Raw genomic sequence first — 19,807 nt, forward strand, 5'->3', positions numbered from 1 at the left:
TATGAAGCCCAAGTCAATAGATGGAAGGATTTAAAGCTCAAACTGGTGTTTAAATGTCGTTAAAATGGTGTAAAGTTGAAGTAAAAAGTGCTTAAGATAGTTCAACATAGCTGAAAATGGCTGAAGTCTGCTTGCTGAAGCATCAACTGAAGTAATCAGGAAGCTGAAGTCAATAGTTAAAGTATTTAAAGCTTAAACTGAATATTAAAGGCGCTGAACAGGTTGAATGTAGAGCAAATCACAGTAAAAGGCAGAAAGAGCTGAAACAGAGTTGAAGTGGCAGCTTAAACACAGTCCATCATGTAAGTGAGCAGCAAAGGACATGATGAAAGGACAGACAGAGGAGGAGAGATCGAGGAGTACATGTGGCCTGTTGTCATGAGAAGGACAAGGAGGAGACAGGAGAAGAGGACAGAGACATATGTGGAATCATTAGGAGGACAAAACCAGGTGAGAAGTCCATAATCTGGATCAATAAAACTGAATGAATTAGGTGGAAAGTCAGCTGGCTCCTAACAGCTGAGAGCAGTCAGTGAGTTGTCATGACAACAGCCCCCACCTCAGCTGCACACAGCACACAAAGAAGAGACCAGAGCTGCACTGTTGTAATCACTCTGCGCACCTCCCGAACAACTGTACATTAAAAGAAAACCACAAGAGTTATCCAAATAATTTTTTCACCGTGAGCGCCAGGAGGGTCTGGGGAACGCAGGGATGTGGTTTATTTCACTATAATGCGAACAGAATTTAAATGGTGACGAGATGAAAACACATGAGAAATGCACTTTGGGCCCACAGTCCAGGAGGCCTTTAGAATGGAGTTCAATGGAGGGCGCAGGTCGACTTTAGAGCAGCGTAGCTGAAAATCCGTAGCTCCCAGCTCCATTATCATCCCGGGTTCATTTGTAGCCAAGAAGATTTCCTCCGTTTTGATATATAATTTGTGTCTGTACGATAAAAGGTGTAGGAGTTATGAGAGTTTGTTTGAGGAGTGAAAAAAGCTGAAAAATCAGAGTGTGAGACAAATCCCATAGTTTTAGTGATTTTTAACCTGGCATATCTCATAAACCATAAAAGATATCAAAATTCTGAATAGAAGATTTATAGCCCAGTCCCTTGTGATCAATTTAAACTTTGAATGGAGTCTCTAGCCCAAAGTATGCAGGAGAAGAAAGGTTTCAAAGGAGACCATGTTTTTGGAGGCTCTGCCAAGATTCCCCATTCATTCCTATGGAGAAATGGTGGGTCGAACAACCCTCGATATCTTAAAAAGTTTAATAGATACAGACAACAGGAGTCATAGCAGACATCTACAGGCCGAGCCGATCGATTTGATGTATGAACGGAGTCTGTGGCCCGAACGCTGCGAGAGGAGTAGGCGGACGACCGATGTTCACACCCCAGAGAAGAGGGAAAAACAATTCTATCACTAGAAAAAGCTGTTATTGCATAACAGCAAGTGTGAATGCTGTCATGCTGAATGATTGAAATAAAATGCTGAAAAGTGGCTGAAGATGGTTAAAAAAGGCTGAAATGTCTTTGTTGAATAAGTATTTATTAAGCTGAAGTGAAAAGTTGAAGGATTTAAAGCTCAAAGTGGAGTTAAAAGGTGCTGAAAGGGTGAAAGGTTGAACTGAAATGTGCTTAAGATTGCTGAAGATGGTTGAAAAGAGCTGAAACATGGTTGTTGAAGAAGTATATATGAAGGTGAAATGAAGAGTTCAACAATTTAAAGCACAAATTGCTGTTTAAATGTAGTTAAAATGGTGGAAAGTTGAACTGAAATGTGCTTAAGATTACTGAAGATGGCTGAAAAGGGCTGAAATATGGTTGTTGAAGAGGTATATATGAAGCTTAAGTCAATAGTTGGAAGGATTTAAAGCACAAGCAGGTGTTGAAATGTAGTTAAAAAGGTGGAAAGCTGAACTGAAATGTGCTTAAGATCGCTGAAGATGGCTGAAATATGGTTGTTGAAGAAGTATATATGAAGCTTAAGTCAGTAGTTGGAAGGATTTAAAGCTCAAACTGGTGTTTAAATGTAGTTAAAATGGTGGAAAGTTGAACTGAAATGTGCTTAAGATTACTGAAGATGGCTGAAAAGGGCTGAAATATGGTTGTTGAAGAAGTATATATGAAGCTTAAGTCAATAGTTGGAAGGATTTAAAGCACAAGCAGGTGTTTAAATGTAGTTAAAAAGGTGGAAAGCTGAACTGAAATGTGCTTAAGATCGCTGAAGATGGCTGAAATATGGTTGTTGAAGAAGTATATATGAAGCTTAAGTCAATAGTTGGAAGGATTTAAAGCACAAGCAGGTGTTTAAATGTAGTTAAAAAGGTGGAAAGCTGAACTGAAATGTGCTTAAGATCGCTGAAGATGGCTGAAAAGGGCTGAAATATGGTTGTTGAAGAAGTATATATGAAGCTTAAGTCAGTAGTTGGAAGGATTTAAAGCTCAAACTGGTGTTTAAATGTAGTTAAAATGGTGGAAAGTTGAACTTAAATGTGCTTAAGACAGTTCAACATGGCTGAAAATGGCTGAAGTCTGCTTCTTTAAGCACCAGCTGCAGTAATCATGAAGCTGAAGTCAATAGTTAAAGGATTTACAGCTGAAAGTGAATATTAAAGGTGCTGAACTGGTTGAATGTAGAAGTAATGATTGTAAAAGGCAGAAAGAGCTGAAAAAGAGGTGAATTGGCAGCTTAAACACAGTCCATCATGTAAGTGAGCAGCAAAGGACATGATGGAAGGACAGACAGAGGAGGAGAGATAGGGGAGGACATGTGGCCTGTTGTAATGAGATGGACAAGGAGGAGACAGGAGAAGAGGACAGAGGGACATGCCTGGACTCAATAGGAGGCCAAAACCAGGTGAGAAGTCCATGATCTGGATCAATAAAACTGAATGGATTAGGGCAAAGGTCAGCTGGCTCCTAACAGCTGAGAGCAGTCAGTGAGTTGTCATGACGACGGCCCCCACCTCAGCTGATAGGCACACAGAGAAGAGACCAGAGCTGCACTGTTCTCATCACTCTGCGCACCTCCCGAACAATTGTTCATTAAAAGAAAACTATAAGAGTTATCCAGATAATTTTTTCACCGTGAGCGCCAGGAGGGTCTGGGGAACGCAGGGATGTAATTTATTTTACTGTAATGCGAACAGAATTTAAATGGTGATGGGTTGAAAACACAGGAGAAATGCACTTTGGGCCCAGAGTCCAGAAGGCCTTTAGAATGGAGTTCAATGGAGGGCGTAGGTAGACTTTAGAGCAGCGTAGCTCAAAATCCGTAGCTCCCAGCTCCATTATCATCCAGGGTTCATTTGTAGCCAAGAAGATTTCCTCCGTTTTGATATATAATTTGTGTCTGTACGATAAACGGTGTAGGAGTTATGAGAGTTTGTTTGAGGAGTGAAAAAAGCTGAAAAATCAGAGTGTGAAACAGATATCCAAGTTTTAGTGATTTTTAACCTGGCATATCTCATAAACCATAAAAGATATCAAAATTCTGAATAGAAGATTTATAGCCCAGTCCCTTGTGATCGATTTAAACTTTGAATGGAGTCTCTAGCCCAAAGTATGCAGGAGAAGAAAGGTTTCAAAGGAGACCATGTTTTTGGAGGCTCTGCCAAGATTCCCCATTCATTCCTATGGAAAAATGGTGGGTCGAACAACCCTCGATATCTTAAAAAGTTTAATAGATACAGACAACAGGAGTCATAGCAGACATCTACAGGCCGAGCCGATCGATTTGATGTATGAACGGAGTCTGTGGGCCGAACGCTGCGAGAGGAGTAGGCGGACGACCGATGTTCACACCCCAGAGAAGAGGGAAAAACAATTCTATCACTAGAAAAAGCTGTTATTGCATAACAGCATGTGTGAATGCTGTCATGCTGAATGATTGAAATAAAATGCTGAAAAATGGCTGAAGATGGTTAAAAAAGGCTGAAATGTCTGTGTTGAAGAAATATTTATTAAGCTGAAATGAAAAGTTGAAGGATTTAAAGCTCAAACTGGAGTTAAAAGGTGCTGAAAGGCTGAAATGTTGAACTGAAATGTGCTTAAGATTGCTGAAGATGGTTGAAAAATGCTAAAATGTGGTTGCTGAAGAAGTATATATGAAGCTTAGATAGTTGGAAGGATTTAAAGCTCAAACTGGTGTTTAAATGTAGTTCAAATGGTGGAAAGTTGAAGTGAAATGTGCTTAAGATAGTTCAACATGGCTGAAAATGGCTGAAGTCTGCTTGTTGAAGCCTCAGCTGAAGTAATCATGAAGCTGAAGTCTATAGTTAAAGTATTTAAAGCTGAAACTGAATATTAAAGGTGCTGAACTGGTTGAATGTAGAAGAAATGATTGTAAAAGGCAGAAAGGGCTGAAACAGAGTTGAATTGGCAGCTGAAACACAGTCCATCATGTAAGTGAGCAGCAAAGGACATGATGAGAGGACAGACAGAGGAGGAGAGATAGAGGAGGACATGCGGCCTGTTGTAATGTGAAGGACAAGGAGGAGACAGGAGAAGAGGACAGAGGGACATGCCTGGACTCAATAGGAGGCCAAAACCAGGTGAGAAGTCCATGATCTGGATCAATAAAACTGAATGAATTAGGTGAAAGGTCAGCTGGCTGCTCACAGCTGAGAGCAGTCAGTTAGTCGTCATGACAACGGCCCCTCACTTAGCTGACAAGCAGAGAGCAGAGCTGCACTGTTCCAATCACTTTGCGCACCTCCTGAACAACTGTTCATTAAAAGAAAACTATAAGAGTTATCCAAATAATTTTTTCACCGTGAGTGCCAGGAGGGTCTGGGGAACGCAGGGATGTGGTTTATTTTACTGTAATGCGAACAGAATTTAAATGGTGGCAAGTTAAAAACACATGAGAAATGCATTTTCCTCTTAGAATCCAGATTTGAATGGAAGTCTATGGGAGCAAAAATAGACTTTTCCTCGCTTGGAGAGGCATAGCTCGAGATCTGTAAATCCCAGCTCTGTCATTCTTGGTTCTCTTCGAAGCCAACTTAAATTCCTCCGTTTTGATGTATAATTTATGTCTCTACGACGAAAGTTGTAGGAGTTATGAGAATTTGTTTGGAGTAGTGGAACAGGCTGAATGGTTAGAGTGAGGGCTAGAGTGGGAGAGAGTGGAATGAACATTCTAAAAGTTATTGATTTTTAAACTGCCATAAATCAATAACGCTAAAAGATATCAAAAAGTTGAATAGAAGTTTAATAGCCCAATCCCTTGTGAGTTGTTTAAAGTTTGAATGGTGTTTCTAGCTGAAAGTATGCTGAAGTTATAAGAGCTGAAAGAGGTGAAAGTTTTGAAGCAGTTGAAGGCTGAAGAGCTGAAATGCCATTCATTTCAATGGGAGCTGAAAATCAATAAATGATCAATAACTTAAAAAGTTGAACATATATCAAAAATTTGAATAGAAGCACCCCTCTCCTCAACGAGCTGAACGTTTTGATACCAAAATTGTTGAAATCGGCTGAAGCTAGCTCAAGTTATAACGTGCCGAAAAACGGCGGAAGAATAATAAGAATAATAAATAAAAACAGGAAAACTATAGTGTGAATGCTTGAAAGCATTCACACAACTAGAAAAAGCTGTTATTAGCATAACAGCATGTGTGAATGCTGTCATGCTGAATGATTGAAATAAAATGCTGAAAAATGGCTGAAGATGGTTAAAAAAGGCTGAAATGTCTTTGTTGAAGAAATATTTATTAAGCTGAAGTGAAAAGTTGAAGGATTTAAAGCTCAAACTGGAGTTAAAAGGTGCTGAAAGGGTGAAAGGTTGAAGTGAAATGATTGCTGAAGATGGCTGAAAAGGGCTGAATTATGGTTGTTGAAGAGGTATATATGAAGCTTAAGTCAATAGTTGGAAGGATTTAAAGCACAAGCAGGTGTTTAAATGTAGTTAAAATGGTGGAAAGCTGAACTGAAATGTGCTTAAGATCGCTGAAGATGGCTGAAAAGGGCTGAATTATGGTTGTTGAAGAAGTATATATGAAGCTGAAGTCAGTAGTTGGAAGGATTTAAAGCACAAGCAGGTGTTTAAATGTAGTTAAAATGGTGGAAAGTTGAACTGAAATGTGCTTAAGATAGTTCAACATGGCTGAAATGGCTGAAGTCTCCTTGCTGAAGCACCAGCTGAAGTAATCATGTAGCTGAAGTCAACAGTTAAAGGATTTAAAGCTGAAAGTGAATGTTAAAGATGCTGAACTGGTTTAATGTAGAATAAATCATTGTAAAAGGCAGAAAGAGCTGAACCAGAGTTGAATTGGCAGCTGAAACACAGTCCATCATGTAAGTGAGCAGCAAAGGACATGATGAGAGGACAGACAGAGGAGAGATAGAGGAGGACATGTGGCCTGTTGTAATGAGAAGGACAAGGAAGAGACAGGAGAAGAGGACAGAGGGACATGCCTGGACTGAATAGGAGGCCAAAACCAGGTGAGAAGTCCATGATCTGGATCAATAAAGCTGAATGAATTAGGTCAAAGGTCAGCGTGCTGCTCACAGCTGAGAGCAGTCAGTGAGTTGTCATGACGACGGCCCCTCACTTAACTGACAAGCAGAGAGCAGAACTGCACTGTTCCAATCACTTTGTGCACCTCCCGAACAACTGTTCATTAAAAGAAAACTCTAAGAGTTATCCAAATAATTTTTACACCGTGAGCGCCAGGAGGGTCTGGGGAACGCAGCGATGTGGTTTATTTTACTGTAATGTGAACAGAATTTAAATGGTGACAAGTTAAAAACACATGAGAAATGCATTTTCCTCTTAGAATCCAGATTTGAATGGAAGTCTATGGGAGCAAAAGTAGACTTTTCCTCGCTTAGAGAGGCATAGCTCGAGATCTGTAAATCCCAGCTCTGTCATTCTTGGTTCTCTTCGAAGCCAACTAAAATTCCTCCGTTTTGATGTATAATTTATGTCTCTACGATGAAAGTTGTAGGAGTTATGAGAATTTGTTTGGAGTAGTGGAACAGGCTGAAAGGTTAGAGTGAGGGCTAGAGTGGGAGAGAGTGGAGTGAACATTCTAAAAGTTATTGATTTTTAAACTGCCATAAATCAATAACGCTAAAAGATATCAAAAAGTTGAATAGAAGTTTAATAGCCCAATCCCTTGTGAGTTGTTTAAAGTTTGAATGGTGTTTCTAGCTGAAAGTATGCTGAAGTTCTAAGAGCTGAAAGAGGTGAAAGTTTTGAAGGAGTTGAAGGCTGAAGAGCTGAAATCCTATTGATTTCAATGGGAGCTGAAGATCAATAAATGATCAATAACTTGAAAAGTTGAACAGATATCAAAAAGTTGAATAGAAGCAGGAATCTCCTGAACGAGCTGAACGTTTTGATACCAAAATTGTTGAAATCGGCTGAAGCTAGCTCAAGATGTTGAACGACGAAAAAACGGCGGAAGAATAATAATAATAGAAAATAATAATAAAAACAGGAAAACTATAGTGTGAATGCTTAAAAGCATTCACACAACTAGAAAAAGCTGTTATTGCATAACAGCATGTGTGAATGCTGTCATGCTGAATGATTGGAATAAAATGCTGAAAAGTGGCTGAAGATAGTTAAAAAAGGCTGAAATGTCTTTTTTGAAAAAGTATTTATTAAGCTGAAGTGAAAGGTTGAAGGACTTAAAGCTCAAACTGGAGTTAAAAGGTGCTGAAAGGCTGAAATGTTGAACTGAAATGTGCTTAAGATTGCTGAAGATGGCTGAAAAGGGCTGAATTATGGTTGTTGAAGCAGTATATATGAAGCTTAAGTCAATAGTTGGAAGGATTTAAAGCACAAGCAGGTGTTTAAATGTAGTTAAAATGGTGGAAAGCTGAACTGAAATGTGCTTAAGATAGTTCAACATGGCTGAAAAGGGCTGAATTATGGTTGTTGAAGCAGTATATATGAAGCTTAAGTCAATAGTTTGAAGGATTTAAAGCACAAGCAGGTGTTTAAATGTAGTTTAAAAGGTGGAAAGCTGAACTGAAATGTGCTTAAGATAGTTCAACATGGCTGAAAAGGGCTGAATTATGGTTGTTGAAGAGGTATATATGAAGCTGAAGTCAATAGTTGTTTAAATGTAGTTAAAATGGTGGAAAGTTGAAGTAAAATGTGCTTAAGGTAGTTCAACATTGCTGAAAATGGCTGAAGTGTGCTTGCTGAAGCACCAGCTGAAGTAATCATGAAGCTGAAGTCAATAGTTAAAGGATTTACAGCTGAAAGTGAATATTAAAGGTGCTGAACTGGTTGAATGTAGAAGAAATGATTGTAAAAGGCAGAAAGAGCTGAAACAGAGTTGAATTGGCAGCTGAACCACAGTCCATCATGTAAGTGAGCAGCAAAGGACATGATGGGAGGACAGACAGAGGAGGAGAGATAGAGGAGGACATGTGGCCTCAAGGACAAGGAGGAGACAGGAGAAGAGGACAGAGACATATGTGGACTCATTAGGAGGACAAAACCAGGTGAGAAATCCATAATCTGGATCAATAAGACTGAATGTATGAGGTCAAAGGTCAGCTGGCTCCTAACAGCTGAGAGCACTCAGTGAGTTGTCATGACGACGGCCCCTCACTTAACTGACAAGCAGAGGGCAGAGCTGCACTGTTCCAATCACTCTGCGCACCTCCCGAACCACTGTTCATTAAAAGAAAACTATAAGAGTTGTCCAGATAATTTTTACACCGTGAGTGCCAGGAGGGTCTGGGGAACGCAGGGATGTAATTTATTCATCCCTACTTTGAACAGAATTTAAATGGTGGCGAGTTAAAAACAGAGGAGAAATGCACTTTGACCCAGAATCCTGCCTCTGATTTGAATGGAAGGGTATAGGAGCAAAAGTTGACTTTTCCTCGCTTGGAGAGGCCTAGCTCCAAATCTATAAGTCCCAGCTCTGTCGTGCTTGGTTCTGTTCGAAGCCAACTTAAATTCCTCCGTTTTGATGTATAATTTATGTCTCTACAATGAAAATTGTAGGAGTTATGAGAATTTGTTTGGAGTAGCGGAAGAGGCTGAAAAGCTAGAGGGTGCTAGAGTGGGAGAGATTTTGTTGAAAATGAAAATTTTTATGATATTTAAACTTCCATAAATCCAAAACCGTAAAACATATCGGCAAAAAAAGACATTTTCAAATAGCCCAATCCGTTGTGAGTTGTTTAAAGTTTGAATGGTGTTTCTAGCTGAAAGTATGTAAAAGTAGTAGGAGTTGAAAGAAGCAGAAGTTTTTGAATGAGCTGAAAGGTTTTCAATAGATTTCAATGGCAAAATATTTTTGTTTAAAGTTAAATATTTTAAAAAGTATAAAAGTTATAAATACCAAAAGTCAGAGCAGGAATGTCCTGAACGAGCTGAACGTTTTGATACCAAAATTGTTGAAATAGCACAAAAAATGCAGAAGGAGAAAGGTGCCGAAAAACGGCGGAAGAATATGGAATAATAATAATAAATAAAAACAGGAAAACTATAGTGTGAATGCTTAACAGCATTCACACAACTAGAAAAAGCTGTTATTGCATAACAGCAAGTGTGAATGCTGTCATGCTGAATGATTGAAATAAAATGCTGAAAAGTGGCTGAAGATGGTTAAAAAAGGCTGAAATGTCTTTGTTGAATAAGTATTTATTAAGCTGAAGTGAAAAGTTGAAGGATTTAAAGCTCAAAGTGGAGTTAAAGGGTGCTGAAAGTCTGAAAGGTTGAACTGAAATGTGCTTAAGATTGCTGAAGATGGTTGAAAAGAGCTGAAACATGGTTGTTGAAGAAGTATATATGAAGGTGAAATGAAGAGTTCAACAATTTAAAGCACAAATTGCTGTTTAAATGTAGTTAAAATGGTGGAAAGTTGATCTGAAATGTGCTTAAGATTACTGAAGATGGCTGAAAAGGGCTGAACTATGGTTGTTGAAGCAGTATATATGAAGCTTAAGTCAATAGTTGGAAGGATTTAAAGCACAAGCAGGTGTTTAAATGTAGTTAAAATGGTGGAAAGCTGAACTGAAATGTGCTTAAGATCGCTGAAGATGGCTGAAATATGGTTGTTGAAGAAGTATATATGAAGCTTAAGTCAGTAGTTGGAAGGATTTAAAGCTCAAACTGGTGTTTAAATGTAGTTAAAATGGTGGAAAGTTGAACTGAAATGTGCTTAAGATTACTGAAGATGGCTGAAAAGGGCTGAAATATGGTTGTTGAAGAAGTATATATGAAGCTTAAGTCAATAGTTGGAAGGATTTAAAGCACAAGCAGGTGTTTAAATGTAGTTAAAAAGGTGGAAAGCTGAACTGAAATGTGCTTAAGATCGCTGAAGATGGCTGAAAAGGGCTGAAATATGGTTGTTGAAGAAGTATATATGAAGCTTAAGTCAGTAGTTGGAAGGATTTAAAGCTCAAACTGGTGTTTAAATGTAGTTAAAATGGTGGAAAGTTTAACTTAAATGTGCTTAAGACAGTTCAACATGGCTGAAAATGGCCGAAGTCTGCTTCCTTAAGCACCAGCTGCAGTAATCATGAAGCTGAAGTAAATAGTTAAAGGATTTACAGCTGAAAGTGAATATTAAAGGTGCTGAACTGGTTGAATGTAGAAGTAATGATTGTAAAAGGCAGAAAGAGCTGAAAAAGAGGTGAATTGGCAGCTTAAACACAGTCCATCATGTAAATGAGCAGCAAAAGACATGATGAGAGGACAGACAGAGGAGGAGAGATAGAGGAGGACATGTGGCCTGTTGTAATGAGATGGACAAGGAGGAGACAGGAGAAGAGGACAGAGGGACATGCCTGGACTCAATAGGAGGCCAAAACCAGGTGAGAAGTCCATGATCTGGATCAATAAAACTGAATGGATTAGGGCAAAGGTCAGCTGGCTCCTAACAGCTGAGAGCAGTCAGTGAGTTGTCATGACGACGGCCCCCACCTCAGCTGATAGGCACACAGAGAAGAGACCAGAGCTGCACTGTTCTCATCACTCTGCGCACCTCCCGAACAACTGTTCATTAAAAGAAAACTATAAGAGTTATCCAGATAATTTTTTCACCGTGAGCGCCAGGAGGGTCTGGGGAACGCAGGGATGTAATTTATTTTACTGTAATGCGAACAGAATTTAAATGGTGGCGGGTTGAAAACACAGGAGAAATGCACTTTGGGCCCAGAGTCCAGAAGGCCTTTAGAATGGAGTTCAATGGAGGGCGTAGGTAGACTTTAGAGCAGCGTAGCTCAAAATCCGTAGCTCCCAGCTCCATTATCATCCAGGGTTCATTTGTAGCCAAGAAGATTTCCTCCGTTTTGATATATAATTTGTGTCTGTACGATAAACGGTGTAGGAGTTATGAGAGTTTGTTTGAGGAGTGAAAAAAGCTGAAAAATCAGAGTGTGAAACAGATATCCAAGTTTTAGTGATTTTTAACCTGGCATATCTCATAAACCAGAAAAGATATCAAAATTCTGAATAGAAGATTTATAGCCCAGTCCCTTGTGATCGATTTAAACTTTGAATGGAGTCTCTAGCCCAAAGTATGCAGGAGAAGAAAGGTTTCAAAGGAGACCATGTTTTTGGAGGCTCTGCCAAGATTCCCCATTCATTCCTATGGAAAAATGGTGGGTCGAACAACCCTCGATATCTTAAAAAGTTTAATAGATACAGACAACAGGAGTCATAGCAGACATCTACAGGCCGAGCCGATCGATTTGATGTATGAACGGAGTCTGTGGCCCGAACGCTGCGAGAGGAGTAGGCGGACGACCGATGTTCACACCCCAGAGAAGAGGGAAAAACAATTCTATCACTAGAAAAAGCTGTTATTGCATAACAGCATGTGTGAATGCTGTCATGCTGAATGATTGAAATAAAATGCTGAAAAGATGGCTGAAGATAGTGAAAGATAGCTGAAATGTGACTTTTGAAAAGTATTTATTAAGCTGAAATTAATTGTTTAAGTATTTATAGCTCAAAGTGGAATTTAAAAGTGCTGAAAGGTTGAAAGGTTGAAAGGTTGAAGTGCAAAAACTGCCGCTGTCCATGGTGCTGTCAGGAGGTGTGTGAACGCTCACAACAGACAAACAGTGCTGCTGTCCATGGTGCTGAAGGAAACAGAACATGTCGGACAGACCGAGTGCTGAAATGTGGTTGTTAAAGATTGTTTGGATATATTTCAAATGTAGTTATACTTGAACTATATGATTCTCAGTTTTAAGGGTCTGAAGTGGTGAAAAGTGGAATAAATCATTGTAAAAAGCAAAAGAAAAGCTGACACTGGTGAGAAAATATGATGAAACGATGAAAAGTTTAACTTAAATGTGCTTAATATAGTTGAAGAGGTTTGAAGACAGGTGCAATCTGCTAGTTGACAAAGTATTTATGCAGCTGAAGTGAAGACTATTAGTCTTTAAAGCTCAAAATCTGAAACCTTCTGCTGAAGTCTTAGCACAAGTAGTAATTAAGTTTAATTCAATAGGAGAATAATCTCAAACTCAGTCTGACAATATTCAAAATGTGCATTTTTATTATTCTTTCTACAAAGCAGATCAGTGGAGTTTGTATAAGTAGAAGTTAGACATTTTTAATCAAGGAAGCCATAGATTACATTGAAACTCAATAATCTGTAAATGTAGTAACATGAATGACAATTTGAAAAATAAATGTGGCAGAAATTAATTTTATAACAATGGAACAAATTAGACTTTTTAGATTAACCAGAGTTTGATAACATTTCAGATTGAATAAATATAACACATCAAAGTAATATCACTATTAGAAAAAAAAATAGCCATTTTAACAAAGAAAGCAGAACATCTGCAATTACAGCACAGATTTTAAACATTTTCTCCAAGAAAATGTGGCAATATCCAAAGCAAATATACTTTATATTAACATTATGACTGAAACATTCACAAGTACAATACAGTTTAACAGATATATTAAAAAATGTAAATAAAATAGTAGGAGAATCTAACTAAACAAAACAAACAAACAAAAGAAAAAAAGAGAATTCTCCACCCTAAAGAAAGCACTGGCTTTGTTTGATAAACGTAATCATATTAAATGCCAGCAATTATACGAAATAAAACATTGGAAAATCAAAAAGCTATTAATAGCACACACTCAAACAAACATCACCCTTTGTTGGGCATTAATAGTAATAAAAAAAATACATATCACAGTTTAAATGGATATGTGGAGCCACATCCCATCAGACTTTTCTTTTGTGCTTCGATGTGGGTACACACAGTCTTTCATAGACCCAGCCCCACTCCAGATAATCATATTATTAGTGAAATCTATGAACACATAACCTGAGTTACCCCAGGTTGAACGTAAAACTACAAGACGACTCACATCTCTGGATGTGGCCTGTGTGACCTCCTCATTAGTTGTGGGCATTTCAGAACTACTTTGAACACCCTGAGGATCATTGTCAATATATTTGGTCACATTATATTCTTTATATGATGTTTGTCTCTAACTGGGGTCTATATTAGTTAAGGTTAAGTGTAGATATGTGTTTTCTACCTACATACCAGCAGATACCCCACACTTGAGCAGGACTCACACAAACATGTTCCAGGCTTTGCTAGCTTGGCCGTCTCTTCAGCTTCAACACTGTGATGCTGTGGTTGTTAACTGAATTGTGGACCTGCTGTTAGCTGCATTTGCAGTCTTTATGGTGGAAAATGCCAAGTTTTTAAATGGCATTGCAATGCCCCATTTCATTTAGGCAATTCATTTTTGTTAAGGCCTAAATATTAGGCACAGTCAGCATCTAAAGTTAACATATGTATGTGTGAGTCCTGCTGGATGCTTTCTATAAATAATCAGTATAATTACTGTACTGTAATAATCATTTCAGATCCTCCTCCTCCATCCACCTCACCGTCCCCCCAGCTCGCCTTGTTACCATGGGGAGCAGAGCTTTCAGCTGCTCTGCTCCTCATCTCTGGAACTCCCTCCCCCCAGACCTCCGTAACTCTGATTCCATACAACTGTTCAAATCCAAACTCAAAACACATCTGTTCAAACTGGCATACTCACTGTAAAATTTCACGCTGCTTTAATTTATTAATGTATTTATTGATTTGTTTTTGTGTTTTATACTGTAAGGTGACCTTGAGTGTCTAGAAAGGCGCCAACAAATAAAATGTATTATTATTATTATTATTTCTAATGATAATTATAAACATACCTATTATTCTTATAATATACAATAATAGCAACTGACACAAAATACAGTAAATATGTATATACACATACACATACAGACACATATATATGTAAATATATACATCTTATATATTCCATATGATTATACGGAATATGGACAATTGTTCACACCCCAACACACTCTGAAGATAAACAGAGTGTCTTCGGGTGGGTGGGCAGTCAAAGGAACCAAAGAGGAAGCTAACAGAACAAATAAAACTATAACCTTTACAACATTATAATTTATTATCAGGGGAATAATCTGTTTTTAATTTAATAGAATTCACTTGGAAATTATTAACTTTTAATTTATGTTATAAATATGCTTTATTAAATAATTATTTTATTATAATTGGCAGTTATTGTGATTCTTTCATTACTATTATTACTGCAAAACTAATTCTTTAACTATAAATAATATGAAACTATACTATAACATTTAGTCTTTACAAAGACTGGTGGTGTAAGCTGAGTTCAGTTCTGTTTTTACATTGGTGGTGGTCCAGTGTGTTGGTGCATTCTAGACAGTCTGAGAACATGTTGTCACAGTGGAGATGTACGGTGTGTTCACCATGTGATGGTTTCCTTTTCCAGAGGCTGATCATCTGCTGCCTCCATGGACCAGTTCAGTCTCTGCTGCACACAGGAAGGTTGAGTCTTACTGAGAAGGCCCTTTGCTACACTCTTTTTAAGAGCTGGTGTCATGCAGGCATGAACATGGAACTGGTCCTGAGGAAAAGAAATGGATAAACACATGTTGGTATTAACTCAATTCATTTAAGACCACCAGCTGAAAGCCTGCATAGCACATGATAAATATATACCTTAAATGTGCTGCAGGTCCAGTCTTCTCCTGGCCAGTGCAGTTTCACACTAAGATGCTTTGGGAGTTTTGATGACAGTATTGATGATCAGGATCGATGGTGAAGAGAAAGACTCACAGCAGAGAAAGAGCTGATAAACACAAAGCAAATGGTCTTAGACGCTGTAATCAGCAACATGGATTAATATATATTAATTACAATAATAATGAATAATTCCATTACCTTTTCTTCTACTGTGAGGAACTCAGGTCACTGGCAGGAGGAGGAGGAGTCTCTTAGTCCCGTGAAGTCTTGCTTCCTCTGTTGTTGTTGTGCAGCATGGCAGCATGATGTCAGTGGTCTTTCTCAGGCCCAGCCAGGTGGTCAGGTGAAGCTTCACAGGTGACATTTCCTCACCTACTTGAAGAAAGACTGGGATGGCAGCATGTAGAAGACTTCTCTGTGTGGTCCAGCAGTGGTGTCTCTTGTTTGCACCAATAGTTCATGAAGATGATGTAGAAGTGTGATGGTGTAGATCTTCTGCAGATGGTTGTGCTGGATGAAGTTGTCACAGAGGACACAGGAGAACATGTCTCCTGTCTGGAGTACACACGTCTAAAAAAGAAACTTCTAAACAAAAACATCTTTTCTGCCGGTAAAAACATCCTCGTGTCAAAGATTTGGCCATTCAGCTCTAAGTACACACAAATAGTGCAGTGAAACTGTGAATAGCTGAATAAATCAGTGATGGTTCCTTTGACTGCCCACCCCACCCCGAACCCACCATGCCCTGCACCCTGTGGGTATCAGCTGGTATATCAATACACCAGGAAGCTCATGCTTTCTGGTGTGTTGATGTAGTTATTTTGAACAGCTGTAGTCCAGCTGCTGGATGTATACAAACCAGCAGCTGTACTGCATGGTAAGCCTTCTGGATGCTGCAAGCAGTTGCTGGTATGTGCAAAACCAGCCGCTGCACTGCATGGGAATTCTTCTGCATCCAGAAGGCTCACCATGTTTGGCCTGTGCATTTACCAACCCAAACCCAACCCACCCAGGTAAATGCACAGGCCAAAAATCTATTTCCATAATTATTTTCTACCATTAATTCTCTATCCATAAAAGTTATGTACCATTAATTCTGTTTCCATAAATATTCTGTACTATTATGTCTGTTTCCATAAATATTCTGTATCATTATTTCTGTTTCCATAAATATTCGGTATCATTACTTCTGTTCCCATAATTTCTCTGTACCATGATTTCTCTGTATTCATGATTTATTAAATTTTTGCACACTTTTCACTGATCTGTACACCAAAATACAAAGTAAAGTGTTTTTCAAATGAACGTCGTCTTTAAAACTCACCAGACATGTTCATGGTTCACTGGTGGAAACGATGCAGAACACCGGGTTATGGTAGCTCCAGTACGTCCTCATGACACCAGAATGGAGAATCTGCTGTGGCTGGGAAATGAAAACCAGATCGAGGAGTGTGTTCTTGTCTGTGGTGGCAGATGTGATCAGCTGTGTATAACCTTTAGACTGGAACAGCTCCAAAATGGGCTTGGGAGAAGTGGGTACCTGATTCTCGTTAAAGTCGCCGCAAACAATTACAGGGTGACAGTCCATCGTCTCCAGTGCATCCAGAAGGCTTACCATGTTTTCCAGGAAGCGTCTCAAACTGTAGCTGGGGGGTCTGTACACTGCTGCGATCAGTGCCTGGACTGCAGCCTCAACCTTCAGAACTACAAACTCAAGATCAGTCACATTATGCAAATACTGTTTTTCATGCACCTGAATGTGGTTTCGCACATAAACAGCAACTCCACCACCACATCTGCTGGCCATCTGAGGAACATTTGTGTACGACACGTGTCTGTTACGCTTGTACAAGGTGAATCCATCCAGCTGAAGACTGTCTGCAACAAAGGAGCCCTGCAGGTGAGATTCGGTTAGACACAGTACATCAGCCAGACACAGTTCATGATGTCTCTTGATGTCATCGATGTGAGAAGGCAGTCCCTCTGTGTTGTGATGGACAACGGTCAGAGTGTCAGGCCTGTTAACTGTTTCTCTCAGAGGAAGAAGAGGCATCATGTCATCCACACTGGCTTGTCTCATGGTCTGGATGGCTGCAGTAACTTCAGGGTTGGCATAGATTTTCTTCTCATCCAAGTCCAACAGATAAAGTCCGCTGAGAGAAGTCACCCTGCTTAGAGCCACATAAGCCATGCCTGCTTCAAAGATCTTCTCCAAGGAAACTACAGCTGCATGTGTCGTTAAGCCTTGAGTTTTATGCACGGTACAAGAAAAGGCCAGCTTTACGGGGAACTGTCTACGTACCACTCCTTTCTGTTTCACAGTATCCTCTGCTCTCTCCACGTAAACCAGATCGTCAGATCCTGCAGGTCCACTACGTCTTCCAGCTGTTTGACTGTCCATTCTCAGCCCAAGCTTTGTGATGCGTTGATCCGTCTCAGAAGTAATCACCTTCATCAGAGTACCAAAGGCACCATTCACCAATCCTTTCTGTATGTCAATGTTTCTGGTGAGCATGACACGAGCTCCTTCCGCAAGTTTCAAGGTGTCAGGTAAATCATTGCGTCCTCCTTTGCTGGGTTTGTCTTGCCGTGTCATTCTTTCTGATCGAGAATCTTTCTGGAAGTCGTCTGCATCAACAGTGATGATGTCAGAAAATAACCGAGACAGCGTTGCTGAGTTGTGATCTTCAACCAACTTATTTGTGGGGAAAATGTGCAGAACATCGGTGGAACAAAGTTCTGGTTGAGTGATGGCTTGTGTCAGCAATTCTCTGTCAGACTCAGACAGTTCCTCATCTTTCTCCTTCACTCGAATCCTGTTCAGCATTTCTGCAAAGGCAACATCATCTTTCTGACGCATGATCTCAGTCAGGGTGATCATCTGAAAATATTCCTGCCATAGGTCAATCTGAGATGGGTCGTGCACACAGAGAGGTTTAGACTGTCGTACTGGTGGTAGCTGATAAAAATCTCCAACAGCTAGGACCGACATTCCTCCAAAAGGTCTGTTATTACCCTTGATCTGTTTCAGTCTGGCATCCACATAAGCAAAAAGCTGCTTGGAAACCATAGAAATCTCATCAATGATAATGATCTCAGCATTGTACAGTTCAGCTCTGACTTCATCCAGTTTATTGCCAAGTCCTTGAATGGGAGGTTTTAAACTGCGAGGCAAGCGAAGGAGAGAATGCAACGTTGTACCACCAATCCCGAAAGCTGCAGTTCCCGTAAATGCAGTGAGAAAAACAGTAGGGCTCGATATGTCGGCTTCCTCTGCATGTCTCGGCAGTCTGCTCAGTATCTTTGATGCTTCTGAGTGAATGCATTTAATCAGATGAGACTTTCCTGTTCCTGCACCACCGTTTACATAGAAGAAAAATGGCTCTTGATTGACAGAACAGACACGTTTGATGCACCAGTCTCTGATTGCATAGAACACACAGGCCTGCTTCTGGTTCAGGTTCTGATACATTTGTCTGAGAACAGTTGGATCAATGGCAGGGGCTTCTCTGATTGCACTGAGTTCTGTTGCAGCATCAGACTGAGGACAAAGGTCAGGAACATTTTCCTGCTCATTTTCATTGATTAGCTCTCTTACCATCATGTCCTCGTCACAATCCAACCTCACAACTTCAGATTCTGGAGCAAGATTACACCATTCATCGATCACAATGTTTCTGTTCTCCTCAAACTCCTCCAGTGCTTCTTCAATGGCCTCGCTGTGTTTCTCGTACTTGTCTCTGTTGTGTTTGACAATGTTCTTCACATAGACAGAATGGTTTGATCCGGGTAGCACCACCCATCCAGAAGAGTAGAAAGACTGATATGTAGGAAAGTTTCTTTTTAATTCCTGCTCTGATCTGTGGGGAAGGTACAGTCTCAGTAATCTCTCATGAAATTCTTCAGGATGCTTTTCCTTTGAACAGTGGTAATATCTGATAATAGCAGTTTTATCATTTTTACGCTGTTGAACATATCCTAGTCCATTGAGCAGTGGAAAAACGTCGTCCTTTTTAGCATTTTCACTCTTGACAAATCTGCAGTTAGCAGCAAAATCAGCCAAACACATCTCCTCATACTCTGGTCTCTCTGGTCTGGCTTTGTACTTGTCATTCAAACTTGTCATCCAGACGTCACAAGATTCTGGTGGCAGTTCCTCCAAGAATGCTATAGAACGACTCATTTTACAGCAGTTTTCTTCCGTTGGAACAAAAATTGTGCTTCGTGAAGACTTTTTCATTTTTATTCCACATGCACGAGTCACACACTCCTGAGCACTGACTTCTCTTTTCTTTGAGTAAGCTTGCATGACGGCTCGCATCTCATCACACTCATTGACATTGTCTCTGTCTGCGTTCTGTAACATATCTGTCAAGTAGTTTGAAAGATTTGTCTCCTGTTTTGTAATGTATTTACAGAGATACTCCACACAGGAATAAGCATTGACAATATATGAAACGTCAATGTTAGCATCCCAGGCTTTCAGCAGATGTGGGTTGTAACCGTTAATCCAGCAGTCTTTGGGATCTCGTTTCAGGTGGACGGCAATCTTTTTGTTCATCAACTGAAGACATCCTTCATATTCTTGCAGCGTCAGGTTGCAACGAACCAGGATCTGTTGTAAAGTCAAGGAAGCAATTTCAGGTTCATTAAGCAGGTCCATGAGAGGTTTCAGTTTCTCTTTGGCAGCGTTAATGTCTCCTTCTTCATCAGGTCTCACAATCATGGTTTTTCTGCAGGGCGGCTTTGGAAAACCAAACCGACAACCAGA

At 39.7% G+C, this 19,807-nt stretch overlaps 1 long non-coding RNA gene across 1 annotated transcript; it reads right to left on the minus strand.

The window, feature by feature from the left end:
* Positions 1 to 14,866: 14,866 nt before the first annotated feature.
* Positions 14,867 to 15,736, minus strand: LOC121655315. The gene is made up of 3 exons (XR_006013149.1): positions 15,235 to 15,736; positions 15,013 to 15,142; positions 14,867 to 14,917 (listed from the first exon to the last, which is right to left on the minus strand). It is a non-coding gene; the product is annotated as an uncharacterized LOC121655315 (long non-coding RNA).
* Between the last annotated feature and the right edge of the window lie 4,071 nt (positions 15,737 to 19,807).

This window comes from Melanotaenia boesemani, chromosome 2 (assembly GCF_017639745.1).
Source record: "Melanotaenia boesemani isolate fMelBoe1 chromosome 2, fMelBoe1.pri, whole genome shotgun sequence".
Classification (NCBI taxonomy): domain Eukaryota; kingdom Metazoa; phylum Chordata; class Actinopteri; order Atheriniformes; family Melanotaeniidae; genus Melanotaenia; species Melanotaenia boesemani.